The sequence below is a fragment of the Carassius auratus genome, unplaced genomic scaffold (genome assembly GCF_003368295.1).
Source record: "Carassius auratus strain Wakin unplaced genomic scaffold, ASM336829v1 scaf_tig00216378, whole genome shotgun sequence".
NCBI classification, from domain to species: domain Eukaryota; kingdom Metazoa; phylum Chordata; class Actinopteri; order Cypriniformes; family Cyprinidae; genus Carassius; species Carassius auratus.
In genome coordinates this window covers 132258-142278 of record NW_020528536.1, presented here as the reverse complement: position 1 = coordinate 142278, position 10021 = coordinate 132258, and the positions used below count along the sequence as shown (strand labels likewise).

Below are 10021 nucleotides of genomic sequence, written 5' to 3'. Positions count from 1 at the left end.
TTTTTTTACAATGTCTTTTACTGTCCAGTTTTTTCACAATTAATGCGTCCTAGTTTCTGAAGAATCATGTGCCACTGAAGAGTAATGATGCTGAAATATTCAGCTTTTACATTAGAACACCACTTCACAAGTTTAAAAACCACTGCATGAATATCCCACACATCTCAGTGTTTGAGGTATTTGGATCAGATAAATGCAGTCTTGGAGAGCGTTTGTCCTGTGGTGTGTGAGGAGCAGAGCAGTGATCAGTGTTGTGTTGTGTGCGCAGACATCTGGATATCTCTCGAGAGAATCAGAGAACGTCTAAATTCAAGATGACCAGGAAGATCTTGAGCAGTATCGTTCAGAGTCTGGTCAATCTGGTGTCTCTGGACATCTCTGGACACATCATGCTGGATAACTGCACGGTGCCGGCGTTTGAGGACGCTGTGGGCCGGCCGAGGTGAGGACACACACACACACACACACACCACACACATACTGTTGCCTCAGTGTTCGTCTGAGTGTGTTGTGTGTGTGTGTGTTTTACAGCATAGAGCCGTGTAAGAGCAGCATTTACCCGCTTCAGGAGCTGAAGAGACCGCTTGCACGTTCTTAGGACTGTACAAACACAACACTCTGCAACGTCACACACATCCCTGCACATAAGGTACTGCACACACACACACACACACACAGTGGCTCCTCTTCTATTGCTCCAGTGCTCTGACCGTATTGGCTGTGTGTGTGTGCAGGTCACCGGCTCCAAGAACGAGGATCAGATCCTGAACGCTATCGAGGCGTACACAGAACAGCGACCCGAGCTCGCCCATCGAGCCATTAACCAGCTGTTCGACATCGCCCGGATCCAGCACTGCAGCCAGCTGCTGCGAGCACTGCAGGTCACACACCACACACCACACACACACACACCACTCTCACTCTCTCTCTCTCTCTCTCTCTCTCACACACACACACCACACACACACACACCACGAAACGAATCACTGTCATGTTGCTCAGAGAGAGACACAGAACGATGCTGTAGCTGTGTTTGGAATTATTTTTCTTGTCGAAATAGAGCAAAATCACTTATGAAATCTCTTAATATCTGGTCTTTTGATCTTTTCAGTCCACACTAGTCTAGACTTCAGGTAATGTAAGAGTACACTGTGTAGGGGTGTTTAGTGTCACTAGTGCAGTTAAATCCATGATATCCAGTGAAGTGCATTCATGTGATCTCTGACTGCGTGTCCCAGTGCACACGCATGTAACACGTGTGTACTGTGTGTGTGCAGCTGGTGATCACAGCGCTGAAGACTCATAAATATGACAAGAGCCATTCAGGTGACGGGCAGCGCCGCTCTGTTTTACCTCACCAACACCGAGTACCGCAGTGAGCAGAGCGTGCGTCTGCGCAGACAGGTCATACAGGTGGTGCTCAACGGCATGGAGCAGTACCAGGAGGTGACGGTGAGTTCAGCACACACACCACACACACACACTCTCAGACCGAACCCATGAAGGCTGGTTCCAGACACCAGGCTCCTGCGATCTGAGGCAGCAATGCATGATAAAACATGTCACTCAGACTCTGTGTGTGTGTGTGTGTGTGTGTGCGCAGGTCCAGAGGAACTGCTGTCTGACGCTCTGTAACTTCAGTATTCCTGAGGAGCTGGAGTTCCAGTATCACAGAGTCAATCTGCTTCTGCTGAAGATCCTGGAGCCGGCGCGTCAGGACGAGTCCATCCAGCGCATCGCCGTGCATCTGTGTAACGCTCTCGTCTGTCAGGTCGACAACGACCACAAAGAAGCCGTCGGCAAGATGGGATTCGTCAAGGTGATGTGCTGCTCTCTGAGCTCTGTGTTTCTGTGAGGTTTAGATGTTCCCTCTGGTTCTGGACCGGTGTAGGGGTGTAACAGTAGACAAACATGACGGTTCGGTACATACCTCGGTTGTGACCTCACGGTCCGGTATGGTTTCGGTACAGCAGGAGGAAAAAACACTAAACATACTATTTATTCTTAATTGCAATAATCAACACTCAAATGTAAAACTTGCAAACATGAATGTTAAACTGAAGAGTTTACACAGCGAGACCTGTACCGAAAGTTTTCAGTTCCAATATGTGTACCGTTACACCCCTAGTAATCTGTAATGTGCTGCATTCCTGAAGCGAGGGTACACTCAAACTTCATCATTCTGTATATTCCCTCATCATTTTTGTCCATCCATTGAAAGTCTTGATAGTCAAGATTTTTAATCTTCCTAAAAAAGCTAATAACATCCTAAAAACAATCCATATGAATCGAGTAGTTTAATACAAGTCTTCTGAGAAAAGACTCTCTTTATATGATAACCATTTAATTTAGGCTTTTATTCTCAACACTGAACCAGTGAGGTGTGTTTGAGCTTTCTGTTTATTGTATTTGATGTGTTCTGTATATTTTCACATGTCTATTACCATCAGTGCATTTCTCATTAATGCTTTCAAAAGAGGAATAGCATTAGACTGTTAGCATGTAATGCCTAGCATCTGTTTCTATCTAATGATTTGAATGGTTCTTGCCACAGACGATGCTGAATCTGATCCAGAAGAAGCTGCAGGACAGAATGGTGAGTCATTACTGAAACAGAACTCCTCTTTAATTTAATCCTGAAACACTCATCACTGTTTCATCAGTGAATCAGACTCATTATTGATTCATTACCGAAACAGACTCATCACTGTTTCATCAGTGAATCAGACTCATTATTGATTCATTACCGAAACAGACTCATCACTGTTTCATCAGTGAATCAGACTCATTATTGATTCATTACCGAAACAGACTCATCAGTTTCATCAATGAATCAGACTCATTATTGATTTCATTACCGAAACAGACTCATCAGTGAATCAGACTCATTATTGATTCATTACCGAAACAGACTCATCACTGTTCTTCAGTGAATCAGACTTATTATTGATTCATCACCGAATCAGACTCATCACTGTTTCATCAGTGAATCAGACTCATCATTGATTAATTACTGAAACACTCGTCACTGTTTCATCAGTGAATCAGACTCATTATTGATTCATTACTGAAACACTCGTCACTGTTTCTTCAGTGAATCAGACTCATTATTGATTCATCAACGAATCAGACTCATCAGTTTCATCAGTGAATCAGACTCATCACTGTTTCTTCAGTGAATCAGACTCATTATTGATTCATCACCGAATCAGACTCATCACTGTTTCTTCAGTGAATCAGACTCATTATTGATTCATTACCGAATCAGACTCATCACTGTTTCATCAGTGAATCAGACTCATTATTGATTCATCACCGAATCAGACTCATCACTGTTTCATCAGTGAATCAGACTCATTATTGATTCATCACCGAATCAGACCCATCACTGTTTCATCAGTGAATCAGACTCATTATTGATTCATCACCGAATCAGACTCATCACTGTTTCCTTCAGTGAATCAGACTCATTATTGATTCATTACCGAATCAGACTCATCACTGTTTCATCAGTGAATCAGACTCATTATTGATTCATCACCGAATCAGACTCATCACTGTTTCATCAGTGAATCAGACTCATTATTGATTCATTACCGAAACAGACTCATCACTGTTTCTTCAGTGAATCAGACTCATTATTGATTCATCACCGAATTAGACTCATCACTGTTTCATCAGTGAATCAGACTCATTATTGATTCATCAGTGAATCAGACTCATCATTGATTCATCAGTGAATCAGACTCATTATTGATTCATCACCGAATTAGACTCATCACTGTTTCATCAGTGAATCAGACTCATTATTGATTCATTACCGAAACAGACTCATCACTGTTTCATCAGTGAATCAGACTCATTATTGATTCATCACCGAATCAGACTCATCACTGTTTCATCAGTGAATCAGACTCATTATTGATTCATTACCGAAACAGACTCATCACTGTTTCTTCAGTGAATCAGACTCATTATTGATTCATCACCGAATTAGACTCATCACTGTTTCATCAGTGAATCAGACTCATTATTGATTCATCAGTGAATCAGACTCATCATTGATTCATCAGTGAATCAGACTCATTATTGATTCATCACCGAATTAGACTCATCACTGTTTCATCAGTGAATCAGACTCATTATTGATTCATTACCGAAACAGACTCATCAGTTTCATCAGTGAATCGGACTCATTATTGTTTCATCACCGAAACAGACTCATCACTGTTTCATCAGTGAATCGGACTCATTATTGATTCATCAGTGAATCAGACTCATCACTGTTTCCTTCAGTGAATCAGACTCATTATTGATTCATCACCGAATCAGACTCATCACTGTTTCATCAGTGAATCAGACTCATTATTGATTCATTACCGAAACAGACTCATCACTGTTTCTTCAGTGAATCAGACTCATTATTGATTCATCACCGAATTAGACTCATCACTGTTTCATCAGTGAATCGGACTCATTATTGATTCATTACTGAAACAGACTCATCACTCTTTCTTCAGTGAATCAGACTCATCACTGTTTCATCAGTGAATCAGACTCATTATTGATTCATTACTGAAACACTCGTCACTGTTTCATCGGTGAATCAGACTCATTATTGATTCATTACCGAATCAGACTCATCACTGTTTCATCAGTGAATCAGACTCATCACTGTTTCATCAGTGAATCAGACTCATTATTGATTCATTACCGAAACAGACTCATCACTGTTTCATCAGTGAATCGGACTCATTATTGATTCATTACCGAAACAGACTCATCACTGTTTCATCAGTGAATCGGACTCATTATTGATTCATTACTGAAACAGACTCATCACTGTTTCTTCAGTGAATCAGACTCATCACTGTTTCATCAGTGAATCAGACTCATTATTGATTCATTACTGAAACACTTGTCACTGTTTCATCAGTGAATCAGACTCATTATTGATTCATTACCGAATCAGACTCATCACTGTTTCTTCAGTGAATCAGACCCATCACTGATTCATTAGTGAAACAGTCCTGTAGTTTGTATTTGCACTTCGACATAAATTAATGACAAATTTTGCCTTAAAGGTATATTTTGTGAAATAAGTGTAAATTTAATTTCAAGAAATTTCATTTAGTTATCTTTTTTGTATTGTTTTTTTGTATTTAATTTTTATTTGTTAGTTTTTATTACAAGTCATGTAAACATTTGAGTTTATGTATTTTAAGTTAACTGTTTTTTGTTTTTTAAGTAATGAATGTTTTTCATTCTATGTAATTCTGCCAATGGCAATGAGATTTTCTGGTTTTAGTCAGAGTTAACGCAGGTGTGTGTGTGCATGTGTGTGTGTGTTCAGTGTGATCAGGTGATGGAGTTCTCGTGGAGTGCGCTCTGGAACATCACAGACGAGACGCCTGATAACTGTCAGATGTTCCTGGAGTGTAACGGCATGAATCTCTTCCTGGAGTGTCTGAAGGTCCGTTCATCACAGTATACTGTTGTACAGTGTTCCTGAATAATGACTGATTGTCTGATTGTCTCCCTCATGTGTTTGATATCTGCTCTCTCGCAGGAGTTTCCTGATAAGCAGGAGCTGCACCGTAACATGCTGGGGCTGCTGGGTAATGTGGCTGAGGTGAAGGCGCTGAGGCCGCAGCTGCTGACCCATCAGTTCATCACAGTGTTCAGGTGTGAAGTGTTTCTCTGCGTGTCATTGGCTCAGTGTTCAGGTGTGAGTCTAACACTGTGCTCTGCTCGCAGTGAGCTGCTGGACAGTAAAGCGGACGGCATCGAGGTGTCCTATAACGCCTGTGGAGTCCTGGCACACATCATGTTCGACGGGTCAGACGTCTGGACCATGGAGGAGCCCAGCAGGTCACATGTCATGGACAAGATGTGGGCAGCCATCCAGAGCTGGGACGTCAGCTCGCGACGCAACATCAACTACAGGCACGTCGGGGGGGGGGGGGTTGTGTTAATGCAAAGAGCATAACATTATTAGTGTTTTTCTCTTCATAAATCTCTTTTACTCTAGGAATAATAATAGTGACGCTCCGGACCTTCGGGGCAGTAACATCCAGTGTTGTGTGCTGAATGTGCCATGTTGAAATAACATCATGCTTTCTTAGGTCATAGGTTTCCATTCTGTTGATAAGGCTTCAACATTTTTACTATTTTTAAAATTTTTAATATTGTGTTTTGGTTTGACTTTTGTTCTATGGAGAAAATACTTGATTTTATTTCTGCTTCTGCTAAAAATGGAATTGAAATGATGTAATTATAATTGTTGGTTTATATATTTCATGGTGTTGTGATTGGTAAAATCTGACAAAATAATGCATCCAAATTAATATTGTTTCTAATCATTGACTTATCCTAGACTCTTATAATAACAAACTTCTGTGTAGTATCTAGTACATGCAAAACATTTTTATTCATTTTTTTTTCATGAATAAAACTACAGGGGCATTATGTAACAAACAGGCACTTATAGGGTTAAAATCCTGAAAATTCATGACATTTTGGTAGGTATGATCAGAACTGATGTTGGTTGAAAAAATCTTAGTAAGTGAAAGTGGAAAAATATGAATGTGTAATATTTTTATGACTGTTTTATCCTCTAAGGACCCCTGTGACACACAAGGGTTACATCATCATTGTTTTCAGTAATGACATCATCTTGATGAATCTCTCTGTCGTCCGTCTGCAGGTCGTTCGAGCCCATCCTGCGTCTGCTCCCTCAGAGCTGTGCTCCGGTCAGTCAGCACTGGGCCACCTGGGCGCTCTATAACCTGGTGTCTGTGTACCGTGAGTCACGAATCATCAGATCAGATTTCTCAGTGTAACACTGTGTGAAAATCCTCCTGTCTGTGTCACTGAGATCAGAGCCAATCAGAATGACTGTGAGGTGTAAACTCATCATTCTGGTACTGGTAAGAGTTTCTGTCTTCTGTTGAACACAAAAGAAGATATCTGAAGAATGCTTGTAGACAGTTTTTCCTCTACTGTAGAAGTCAATGGCTACTTTCCACTGTTTGCTTACCCACATTCTTCAGAAAGTCTTCTCTTGTGTTCAGCTGAAGAAAGGAACTCATACAAGTTTGGAACGACATGAGCATGAGTAAAGGACAGAATTAGTATCTTTGGTTGAACTATTCCTTTACTAATTTCTGAGTTATATAGTCTGTTCTTTTTATTGCAAGGGGAGTAAAGCTCTTCACAATGAAGGACAAACACATTCTTTATTCTTATTCAATTCAGTTCAAACGGGCTTCTCTCTCTCTCTCTCTCTCTCTCTCTCTCTCTCTCTCTCTCTCTCTCCTGTAGCGAGTAAATACTGCCCTCTGTTGATAAAGGAAGGCGGCGTCATTCTGCTGCAGAAAGTTCTAGAGCTGGAGTCCTCTCACCATGAGACCAAAGACATGGCACGGTAACAACACACACACACACAAACTCTCACTCACTCTCTCTCACACACACACTCTCTCACTCACTCTCTCACTCACTCACTCACTCTCTCTCTCTCACACACACTCACTCTCTGTCACTCACTCTCACACACACACTCTCTCACTCACTCATTCACACACACACACACACACACAGTTTAGTTTTAACCCTGTTAAGCCCAAAGTGTAACCCCGCCCCCCCCATATTTCTCAACATTTTGTTTGAGTATCATATGTGCTCCTTCAGTCTTTTATGGTTCATCTAGTCTGATACAGTGAGAATATGAAGCTCAGTTTATTTAAAGACTTAGACTGAACAAAAATATGAATCTGCTGCAGATGCTGATATTTCTATGATGAGATTCTGCTTCTCTCCAGTAATCTCTAGTAGTATCTCCAGTAATGTGTGTCAGTGAGATGAGATGTAAATGATCCGCACATATAACACAGAGACTGAGAGCTGAAGAAATCAAGGCTCCTCAGAAGATGTGAGATGTTCTGGAGGCTTGTGAAGATCATTCCTCCGCTGAGGAACAGTGAAAGTAAAGCTCCTCAAAAGATCCTGAGGATCAGATTTGAGACTCTAAAACATGATTGATGGAGAATCAAGTAAAGATGAGCTGCTTCAGTCCAGGAAGAGTTCATCTGGAGATATTACTGACCTTATTCTGACCTTTACTTGATCACAATCAGGAGAGATCTGAGTCGAGCTGAAGCTGGACGCTTGGACAGTTACACTAGCAGAGATTTGAGCAGATAAAACACTCTGAACTCTTAATTAATTAATATACAGTTATAACGAACTGTCATAATTACACTGATAAAGACATAAAACGATCCATAAGTTCTCAAACCCATGAGTCTGACACTGATTGGTGGATCGTTCATCGATCACATGATGCTGAAGGGCTGAGGTTTGCGTATGTCATGTGATCATTGCGTTATACACCTAGAGAAGTGGTTCTGGATTGGTCTGATGTAGTGTGTGTGTGTGTGTGTGTGTGTGTGTGCAGTAAGGTGATGGAGCAGTGTGAGAACTTCCAGGAGGATCCGATGGACACCAGCAGGTAAAGAGACGGTCACCAGCGCTGGACGTCCATCTGATGTGATCGTGATGTTCCTCACTGACGGCACAGAAACACCTGTGTGTTCACGAGGAGGACGCTACGCTGCTCTCCTACAACACACGTGTGTCACGTCACACTGCAGTGAGCTCACGAGCGTGTGTGTGTGTGTGTGTGTGTGTGTGAGAGGACGTTCTGCTCGTGTCTTTATTAGGAACATCATCTGTCTGGAGGCAGAGAGATGGACGTGTAAGCTCCACTGACTCTTCTCAAGGGTCCAGGATGGATCCTCTGTTCTCGTTAGGAAGCAAGTTCTCGTCTGGATCTTTTAGTCTCTGTAAACACTCCCGGTTGGGAATCTCTGGAGCTCCCAGCGGAGAACTCCATCACACATCTGACATTAAAACAATTCTCATCATTCTTCTTATGTTGTATTTAAAAATCATATCCACTCTTTATTTGCAATCTCATGATGAACGTGATCGACTGGCAGCGGGGTCAGATGATGATGATGATGATGATGATGGTGGCTAATCAGGTGATCTTTGACCTGTGTTTCCTGCAGGTTTGTGCTGTTTAATGAAGCACTTGTTTTTCTACATGATTCTGAACTGCAATAAAACCATGATGTACTGAAGTAAGCTGTCCACACAACACTGGGTGTAAAGAGAGATTAATAATAATTATAATAATAGTTGTCCAACACTTATTTCTCACAGATGATGATGATTGTCATGATCTGATCTCGGTTCATCAGGTGTGTTTATAAATCAGTAAACAGCTGTGTATGTGATTAGGATCTTCACCTTCTGAGTTTAAACAGACTCCTGGTGTGGGAACAGTTTCAGATATTTTAATATTTCAGTTCGACAGAAGTTTTTCCAAACTGATTTTAAAGGTTTAAAATCTTTTACTTGTGGGGAAACTTGTTGGATATGGTTTTTGCTCATTTGTATAAAGGCATCTGTTGAAAAGAGAAAATGTATGGCTTTGATTCATGTCTGGATCTCTGTAAAGTGAAGATATTGAACCGAATTAAAGGTGGATCTGGATTCAAGAGCGTCAGATTCTCTGTGAACCGAAGGTAAGACTCATTAATACACAGAAGATCCATGTTTATTCCTCACGTAAAATAAGTCTTCAAGACAAGATCTTGACTGTGTGCTTCAGAAATATTTTACCCTGGCAATGTACAGCTCAAGTTGACGCTTAAGTTTAGGTTTTTTTAAATGAAGAAAACATCTGGAAACAATGAGATTAACAGTAAATAATCTACACTTTATTAATGGTATTCACAAAAAGTTTATTATTTTTAAATAAAGAATCTGCACACAAGCTGAAACCTGAGCAGCACCACGTGGTTCAACTTTGAGAAGGGATGGTTGTAACCATCTGTACATAATTCAAGCACTGGTTATTATACATTATACCTTTTTTAAATCATTTCTCAATCTGTTAATCAAAATCAATCTGTACAGGAGCTGCCAACCATATTTATCTGTTTATCCATTT

The 10021-nt window shown here is 40.9% G+C and overlaps 1 pseudogene; it reads left to right on the top strand.

The window, feature by feature from the left end:
• The first annotated feature begins 268 nt into the window (after positions 1–268).
• Positions 269–9566, top strand: LOC113097703 (protein zer-1 homolog; annotated as a pseudogene).
• The last annotated feature ends 455 nt before the right edge of the window (positions 9567–10021 follow it).